The following is a 10,281-nucleotide window of genomic DNA, read 5'->3' on the forward strand; positions in this document are numbered from 1 at the left end:
TTTTTAAATTTATTTATAATGGATATAAAATATGAAAATTACACACATTAGTGTGTCAATACAGGTATATATTAATCAATGTTGTATTTTTTGAGGACAAATTATGAATCTTTATTTTATTATTATTTTTTTTTTGGCCAGTCCTGGGCCTTGGACTCAGGGCCTGAGCACTGTTCCTGGCTTCCTTTTGCTCAAGGCTAGCCCTCTGCCACTTGAGCCACAGCGCCACTTCTGGCCGTTTTCTGTATATGTGGTGCTGGGGAATCGAACCCAGGGCCTCATGTATACGAGGCAAGCTCTCTTGCCACTAGGCCATATCCCCAGACCCTATGAATCTTTATTTGAGAGCCACAAGACTGCTGGTGAACTCTTGTCTCGAAATCTAGCAGCCCCAAATGGAGCTAGTACAAACCTTATATAGGCCAAGACCATATAAGGTATGTGGAATTAAACGTAACAGAAGTGTTATTCATAAGCAAAGCAAACCTGATGAAGACACTTAAACCTAATAGAAAAGCAAGCCACATAGGGAAACGATCAGGGGAAGTCAAGGGCCAATTATTTAGGGGAAGAACAGAGCCAGTCAGCTTACTTCATCAGTGTTATATTTTGATTCATGTTTATATGAGATAATGATTGACTCAAGAGAATATATCCATCATCTTAATATTCCAAATATACTTTTCTGTTTTAGGATGGGCAACACTTCATTGTCAATTGTCTTTATTCTCCTGTGCCGTAGCACACTAGAACTCATCTCTCCTCCTCTAACATTGGGCCTGGCACAACCTCTTCCTATTCTTATGCCATTCTTACTCCCCAGCCTCTGGTAAATACTATTCAGTTCTCAACGTTCATGAGGTTCACTATTTTAGACTTCACTCATGAGTGATAAGGTGCAGTATTTGTCTTTCTGTGTCTGGCTTATTTTATACCCTGCTGTCTACTTACCTAGTATGATTTCCTGCTTTTCAAATCCTTCCTATGTGTTTGTCTTCTTTTAATGTATTAAATTCTATCTCTATTTCCCTTCTCCTATTTATTCTGCAAAATACCTACATTCTGTACCATATAGTTTTCTATTTTATTCATTGTTTTATGCAAGTATTATATTTATTCAATTATTAACAAAGGAGCATGCCTTCTTCAGTAGAAAGATTTTTCTAAGCACTTGGCTTGTACGGTTACATAGTTCTCTAACTGCTTAGTGTCCATGCATGCTTCTGTTAACTAATCTATATAAAGTATTATAATAAATACATTATATGGTTTCATTCTTACTGGATTATAAAGAGACAATACCCAAGAGGAAAACATTTGTACATTAAGTATCAAATAAGAGATATAAAAGAATTTTTTGATATGTGGGTAGTAAACATAAGAAAGCTCTCCACAAAAAAAAAGCATTGCTGCATGCTGGTGGCTCAGGCCTGTAATCCTAGCTCCTCAGAAAGCTGAAATCTAAGGATCTCGGTGCAAAGCCAGCTCCAGCAGGAAAGTGCAAGAGACTCTTATCTCCAGTTAACCACCAGGAAACTGGAAATGGTGCTGTGACTCAAGTAGTAGAGTGCTAGCCTTGAGCTGAAGAGCTCAGGGACAACACTCAGACCCAGAATTCAAGCCCCATAACCAACGAAAAGAAAAAGAAAAAAGAGAGAGAAAGTGTTCACTACGTTCCTTATATTGGTTCATTTTCTTCCCTAATGTGACCTGGCACCACTAATCATACAAAACAATCTGATTTTTCTTAAAGTTGGGAGGGGGAAATCTATTCAAACATGAATGTTGCATTTCTACAGATCATTTCATTTTATAGTATTTGTGCACTGGGACGTTATCAGTTGGTTTAGCAAAGGTCACACTTTGTTAATATACAGTCAACAAATATTCATGGTCTTGTAATCAATACTAGCTAACTACCGGAGAAGACATCAGAATTAGCTAGGGATGAGAGAATGGTAGAGTTAACTGGCTTTGCTTTATCATGAGACAGAAGGAGTTACTATGCACCTTCTCTCCTCTCATTTCCTTTTAGGTTGCAAAATGGCAGCTTATAATCATACACTGAAAAACAGTTGAACAGTGGACACATATACACATGCAGGGTCAGTATATTTTTCCCCTAGTCAAGCTATGTTGGAAGTGGTATTTTTCTTCTATAACAAAAATGTGCACTGTTTAAAGTTTGAGAAGCCCCAGGAGGAAAAATTGGGCTCTGTGTCTTTGTCTCTCTGTTTCTGTTTCTGTCTCTGTCACTGCCTCTGTCTCTTCCTCTCTCTCTCTCTCTCTCTCTCTCTCTCTCTCTCTCTCTCTCTCTCTCTCTCTCTCTCTCTCTCTCTCTCATTGGTTCCTAGGGCTGGAGCTCAAGGCCTGGGAAATCCCTGAGCTTGCCTGCCTGCCTGCCTTCCTTCCTTCCTTCCTTCCTTCCTTCCTTCCTTCCTTCCTTCCTTCCTTCCTTCCTTCCCTCCCTCCTTCCTTCTTTCCCTCCCTCCTTCCTTCCTTCCTTCCCTCCTCTTTCTTTCTTTCCTTCTCTCTCTATTTCTTTCTTTTGTGTGTGTCAATAATAAGCTTGAACTAAAGGCCTGAGTAATGTCCCTTAGCTTTTTTTGCTCAAGACTGGAACTCTACTATTTGAGCCACAGTTCTATTTCTGGCTTTTTGTTGGTTAATTGGAGATAAGAATCTCACAGACTTTTCAGCTCAGGCTGGCTTTGAACCATGATTCTCAGATCTCAGCTTCCTGAATATTTAAGATTACAGGTATGAGCCACTGGCACCCAACTATAATTCTAATAGGTTGATCACATCAATTTATTGTCATAAATATTTTTCAATGTTATTAAGTATTAAAAATCATAAACATAATTTTAAGCTATGTTTTCCAATATGAAAATATCTTATCTCAATTATTCCTTTTGACAGTTTATATGTTTTGTGATATTTAAATACTAAAATGCTTGTGGTAGCCTATTTTTGAAAATGACATCCTGATACTATTTTTATTCTTTCAGACAAATTCTTAGAAAACTCTTGCTACCTCTTGAAGGTTTGCTTTTGAGAAACTTGCATGGACTTCTTTCCTATAGGAACTTCTAAGAATAGTACAATTTCTACCACATTGCATTCTTTCCTAGTGCTAGGCAATGAAATATGAAGTCACAGAGGCCTTTCCTTAATGCTTCCATTTGCTGCTGTGGCTGTGGCTACCTGCTGGCTGGTACATTCCGGTCAAAATGTCCTGCTGCCAATAAGTCTCTTTGCTATGAGCCCTTTAGTGCCATGGCCACAGTGGCTCCCACCCCAAAGCATTGCTTTTACCTCAGACTTACTTTCCCTGTCTTTCCTGCTTATGCTGCCATTACTGCCATATCTACTTCTGCACAGCCGGAATTCAGAATCATGTTAGACAACTTGTGCTTCCCCAACATTGAGTCATCTACTACAAAATCATCTTGGGCATCTTTTTCTTTTTACTTCCCTTAGTCTCGCTTGTCTGGATTCTCCCATTCTTAACTGCTATTTCCATCCATCAATATTCCCAATTTCCAACTTTTTTTCCTTCTTAGAACACCGAAAATATGCACAAAAAAGAACACTGAAAATATAGTTGAACAATAAGTACAGTTATGAATTACTCCTATTTACTCACTGCTGAAAGAATTTTGACTACAGTCTGACAGCCCAAGACAGCAGCCTTCAGACATCCCTATATCTTTTTTTGTGGGCTCCAACCATATATGATGCACCCGAAGTCCCTGCCTTCTCACCTGGCTCATGCCTATCTTTCAGTTGACTTCCTTCTCTAATTCTACCATACTCAGTTCATACTCAGTTCAAGTGTCTTTTCCTTTCTATAAATGACCTAATTTCTCAGGCAAAAATAGTTTCTAACTTTTCCTTTTATTGTAGTAACTAGTATGTTGCATACATTGATGTGATTATCTCCTGCTTTGAGCAATTTGAGGTCAGAGACTGTGAGTAGATAATCTTTGTATCTTAATAACAAACAAAAGACGGAGCCCCCAACTTCCCAACATACAGGATGTGCTATGATAATGTCTGTCTTGTTTTATATACAATTGTGTTGGTTTTCATCCATGCAGTATTTTCTTTGCTAAGCCCGTTATGTAATAGTATATACTGGGCTAGATGGGCAGTGGTTAAGCAATATTTAAACAACTCATAACATTTATTTTAGTATGTAGTAGATTATTTAGATGGTCTTAAAAACCATAGCAGCCCATTTCTTATCTATTGTTCGCAGTAGCTGGGAAAGTCAGAAGCATGAAAATATTCTATTCAAAAGATCCAAGAATAGGAACAACTAAGTTTACTTATTATTCATATCAATTGACTGAACATTTCACTTTTTCATTGCAAACATTCAACATTCGAAAGCAACCATGTCGTGAGATTTTTGGAGAAACAGAATGGATTGAGAGAGTACAAAATATAATGTGTTCTAGGACAAGATTACAGATAAATTCCTAGAATGCTTCCCACTAAATTTGAAGGATATCATATGGTCATTGGAGTACATTCTATGGTCATTTTAAACTCTTGGCCATAGACGAGTTGATTGTCATCTTGCTGCTATAGTTGAACGTATTTTGCAAATGTTGACCATGACAACTTGTCTGAATTTCTCTTTTTGATCTTAACCTTAAAGGTGGTAGAATTTGTAAGTCAATTTAAAACCCCTTCAATGGTTCTAAATTAAAAAGCCAACATAAAATTATTTTTATTTAATCCAGAATTTCTTTTCCTCTTACCACTAATTGCAACAATCTTTCACATATCTGCATGTGATTTCATGTGCAGAACTGGTTAGGCTTCATTGATATTAATTCTAATGACTATATAAATGACTTCCTGGATAATAATATTCTTTTATAGATTAATACATAAATGTATGTAATTACCAGATGACTACAAAAGCAGTCTCTTTCTGTTAATTATTATTGATGCTTAGTGTTATTTATAAAATGAAATCAATATGATCTTTATTGCACATTAGCGAAGATATTCTGGGCTCAACTCTGTTTAATTTTCCAATTAAATTATATTATTTTTTCTTATTAGCTCTTGAAAGATTTCTGTGGAAACAAACTCAATATTTCTGAAAATGTCAGTCAACAAAATGCCCTATGGGAAGGCTCTGTACTATATAAATATAAAAAAAAATCAGTTCTGTGTTCTGTCATTGGAATTTGATATTATTATTATTATTATTATTATTATTATTATTATTATATCCCTTATTTTACTCTCTTTTTTTCTTCCTGGTCCTGGGCTTGAATTCAGAGGCTGGTCATTGTCTCTGTGCTTTTTTTGCTCAAGGTTAGCAGTCTACTGCTTGAGCCACAGCTTTACCTCTAGCAATTTTGAGCTTAACTAGAGAAAAGAGTTTCATGGACCTTCTTGCCTAAGCCGGCTTTGAATTATCATCCTCAGACCTCAGTCTTATGAGTAGGTAGGTTGAAAGACATGAGCCACCAGCACCCAGCTATATGCTACTTTTTTACAAAACTGAGTGGCTTAGAAGCTATCTATCTCTCTCTCCTCTCTCTCTTTCTCTCTCTCTCCTCTCTCTCTCTCTCTCTCCTCTCTCTCTCCCGCCCCCTCCCCGAGAGATGTCCATATCCTGATTCTCAGAATGTGTCTGTAACACCTTACCTGGTTGAGAAACTGCATACATGTGTGAAAATTAAGCACTTGAGATGAGGTGGTGATTGTTGATTCCATGTGCTCATGTTAGGCCCATATGGTAACAGAGTTCTTAGAAAATGAAAGCAGGGTGTCAGAGAGAGGAATGAAGAATTAATAATGTGGGAAGGGTGAAGAGTCTGCTTCTAAGGATTCTTTACATAGCCTACTCACAGCTTCTGACACAGACATGCAGCACTCTAGCTCAGCACCATATAAACTTTCTAGAATATGACTTGTTATAGAGTCCACGTAAAAAACTGTCCACTAACAGAAGACAAATATAAAAATTTTAAGCCCCTCTGTATCATACTTTGACAATAAAGAAAAAAAATTTAAGAGGTTGACCTGATTCCTAGCTAGGTTTAGTTGGTTTGTTTCAAGGAAATAGGCAGGATTTTAGTTATGTAGAAATGATGCAGATTTATCATATGAAGATTTTCCTAGACATAATTTTAATCTTTCTTAGGTGAATGTTTGTTTTTTATTGCTATTTTAATAAAATTCATCTTGTTGAAGGGGAGAAACAGCTATTATGTCCATATCAATCACAGTGTGAAGAAGAGCAGTGCTATTAAGATTTTTTTCTTTATTTCAACAAGACTCCTTGATGGAAAAGCCTTAGGGAGAAAATTTGCTGAGCTATTTTGTCATAGGGATAGTTAGCCCATGACCAGTATAAAATGGTGGTGAAGGCTTGTTTCAGCCCATCTTTCTGTACCACCACTTTTGGCCTTTCTGTGAAAGCGTCAATGTCATAAAGAGGTCTGTGGTCACAGTGGACTTTGTCTCGTGCTCCAACTTTAGCTAGACTACCTGCTCCCTGCATTTCCATGAAATATTGGCTCAATCCACAATCTTGTTAAGATAAATGAGGACTCATCTGTTCAGAAGGATTGATGTGCAATAATATTTTTAATTTCACTTTTATTTTCTAAGTGTAACTACAACTTCATAGGAAATAATTCAGAAAGTGTAGATATCAATAAGATTTTCCTGATACATGATTTATCATACAGCCTTGAGAAATCTTAGATGCCATTCAATCTGCACTGAATAAAATTAAAGATGGTAAATGTTAACAGTTGGCTGTAGATAAAAAGTGCTCACTACCTGTGCTGTTAACTCATTGTGTTACTTTGGGCAAGTTGTTTAACCTTTAGAAGGGGCTCAAGTAATAGGACCTGAGGAATGGAAGGTATCACATATATGGCTCCCACTTTAATAGCTATATAAATTAATTCTGAAATTTAGAAAAATTAAATTAAATCCTTCCATTGCTAGAAGAACATAACAAATTCTTATTAGTTATTTGTCGAGCATACTTTCCCAATTTGGTTGATTCTGTTATTGTATTCTTTTCATTGTTCTATGAACTGAGGCTCAGAAAAATAGTTATTTTCCTTCATGTCAGCTGGTGCAAGGCCAACAACTGAGTTCAAGGAGTTCAAGTCATATAGTAGACAGACTCAGTGATAGCCTATCAAACAGCACATGGCAGAATCCCATGAATCTTCCTCAGCATATCTCTCACCATTTGCTTTCACCTTCTCTTTTGTGTGGATAAAAAATCAATGGCCATGACAAATTCTTCACTACATTTTTCAAGTAAAAAAAAAAGTAGGACAGGTTATTGGCATTCTAGTTGCTGCTACATCTAAATGATACCCTCCAATCTGACCCCCATGCTATTTCTATCACACAAAGTGGCATGCTAACTGATGCTTCATTGGCTGTCTCTAAAATAACCTCCAAAAAGCTTAGCTGGAGTCACAGCTCAAGTGGAAGAGCACCAGTATCAGCAATAAAAACAAATGAGAGTGTCAAGACCTGAATAAAAGCCTTGGTATAAGCAAAAATATTATGTTTTACTTGTGCAGTTTTCATTTATCATCTTTTTCTTTTCTATTCTAGTGGAATGGTATCTAGGATTTCTCAAAGCTGTCTCTTAAGGCAAGTATCAGAATAATCTTGTTTGTATTTAGTTTGTAAATTATTTCCAACCACATTGTAGCTATTTAAAAAATAAAACTGAAATTTTAAAAGATTACCGCACACAAATCCTTCTGACACATAAATTGACATGTTGAATTGTAACCTATTTGTACAACAACTTAAAAATAAGGAAAGATGGTTAAAGCAAAAAGGAAAGCAACAATCAATGTTATCACGAATGAGTTATTTCTATTATTTGAAATTCAATACTATGTTGTTATTTCTAAATATGGCCAAATTCTGAAAAGGTTATAAAATAATATGTTTCAAACATAGTTAATCATGTTGAAGTTCTCTAATTACTTTCTGTTTTTTTTTTTTCTACAAGAAAGACTTAAAGAGCAACTAATAATTGGAAGAGCAATGTAATTTTTAGTCCATTACTGAGAGCAGACTGGCTGATCTAGAATGGATCTGTCTGCTCTGGTGTCCTGTAGCAGTACAGCAGAGTGAGCCACTAAGCTTCAGTGTGGCTCATTGATGCAAGAATTGTGACATACAACAGATTTTCAATATAAAACATGTCAGCCTTTTTCATCTATTACCAACTGAAATAATGTTATTTTAGGTATACTACATTAGATAAGATGCAGTTTTAAGATTATTTTTAGTATATATGTTTATCTGAATTAGGGAGGGGAAAGGGAGCATCAAAACGGTGAGACAAAGGACTAAGGGCGAACCAATGCAACAGTGATGCATGACAGTGTGTTGTAAACTAACTGTACAACTTTGGAGGGCTTGGGGAGGGGGGAGAGTGTTAGAAAAATGCAGGAGGAGTTAACAAATTTGGCAAGAAATGTACTCACTACCTTATTTATGTAAATGTAATCCCTCTGCACATCACCTTGACAATTAAATTTAAAAAGAAAGGGATTAATTTTATTTTTATTACCTTTTGCTTTGGAAAAAAATGTCATTCCTGGCGTGTTTTTCCCTTGTGCTGGGGATTGTACCCAGGGCCTCTTGCAAGCGACACCTTTAGATTATTGGAAAGAATTTAAATTACGCATATGGTACGCACTTTTGTTTCTTGCTCTATTTCTACTAAATGGTGCCAATCTAGGGTCTCCAAGGAAACAGAAGCCCGTTCTGGTTTTCTGCTTTTCTGAAAAACCAAAGTATCTCCTTCAGTTTACTCAAGAATTCATGACTCCCATCCCTTATAACTTTGTACCCTACTAAAAAAAACAAAAACAAAAATTAATTCAGGAAGTAACTGCCTTTGGAAATGTTTGCCTTAGTATCAATTAATTTAATTGATAGTAATACTAATGAACTAAAAGGGAATTGCTTCACAATTACAGTTTCTAAAGAATGAGTAGTAGAAAATTCTGAGAGTGTTTTTATACCTAAGTTTACATGTACCATTATGCATATTACATTTACCTTAATACTACACTGTTATAATATAAAACAACATGATTATATATTTGTCTTTATGCTCATCTCCTTAGGTACTGGTAAGTTGGCAGAGGTTAACAAAAATAAAATTAGCTTCTTAACAGGAAAGCATAATTCGTTGTGAAATTCTTCTCCCATCAAATCATTAAAACATGAGCACATGCAATGACTTGTAATTCGCTCTTGTTTGTTTATGGGCTGGTCGGTATCTCTTTATTTTCATCATTTCCCAATTTAGCTTGGAATAGCTGTGTTCTTTGAACTAAAGCAAGCCTGGCTCTTTAATTCCAACAAGCAGAATGATAAACACACTGAAAGACAAAGTCTCCAGGTGCCTGTGCCCATCTTGCTGCCTACAGAGCCTGGCTAGTGTTTGTGTGTCCCCATCATTTTCACACCAGGGTATCTTTATTCTAGTATGAGTGATTTGTGTTCATGCTTGTACAAACTAACAAATGATCTTGTCAATGTCTTTATATTCTTTGTGAGTTCTGTTTATAATTATCTCTGCCCTTATTTAATCTCTCTCTACCTCTTTTTCCTCCATGAAAAGCAAACTAAAAAGGCCACATTCAGTGCTTCCAGAAAATACTAAGCAAGAACAGAGGATGAGGCGAGTGCTAGAATCAGTTCAGTCAACATGAGTAGTTTTAGAAAATTAATATCAAGTGAAAAACATCCAGTGGTTTGTTAAAAGCTGATTTCATGAAATGACACTTTTTACTGATTGAAACAAAACAGAAATGTTCCATTGAACAGGAAATATTATAGACTAGAAAGATGGCAATGGATTAGGTTTATTTACAAAGTTTTAGACATTTTTTGCTCATTAAAGAAGTTATGTTCGAAGTAGTTGGAATATTGTCCATGAAATTCTCAAGGCCAAGCAGCTGCTAGAGAGGAGATAGTGTTTCACATCTTCATCACTCAGCCAAACAAGTTGTATTTTCTTGTTTCCAGTGAAAAGAGACAACCAGAGTCATCTGACTTTTCTAGAGACAGAATCAAGCATACTCTCTAGAAGACCACTGGCCTGCAGCCAAGTCCCTCTGAAGTATTTTCCGTAACCTTGGGCCACACAGTTTTACTTAAGTTCATCAGAGCATTTGGACCCATTTCAGGAGGGAAAAAAGAGGCAGGATCTCACTGTATAATCAAAGCTAGTCTCTAACTCAG

The sequence above is a fragment of the Perognathus longimembris genome, chromosome 6 (genome assembly GCF_023159225.1).
Source record: "Perognathus longimembris pacificus isolate PPM17 chromosome 6, ASM2315922v1, whole genome shotgun sequence".
In the NCBI taxonomy this organism is placed as follows: domain Eukaryota; kingdom Metazoa; phylum Chordata; class Mammalia; order Rodentia; family Heteromyidae; genus Perognathus; species Perognathus longimembris.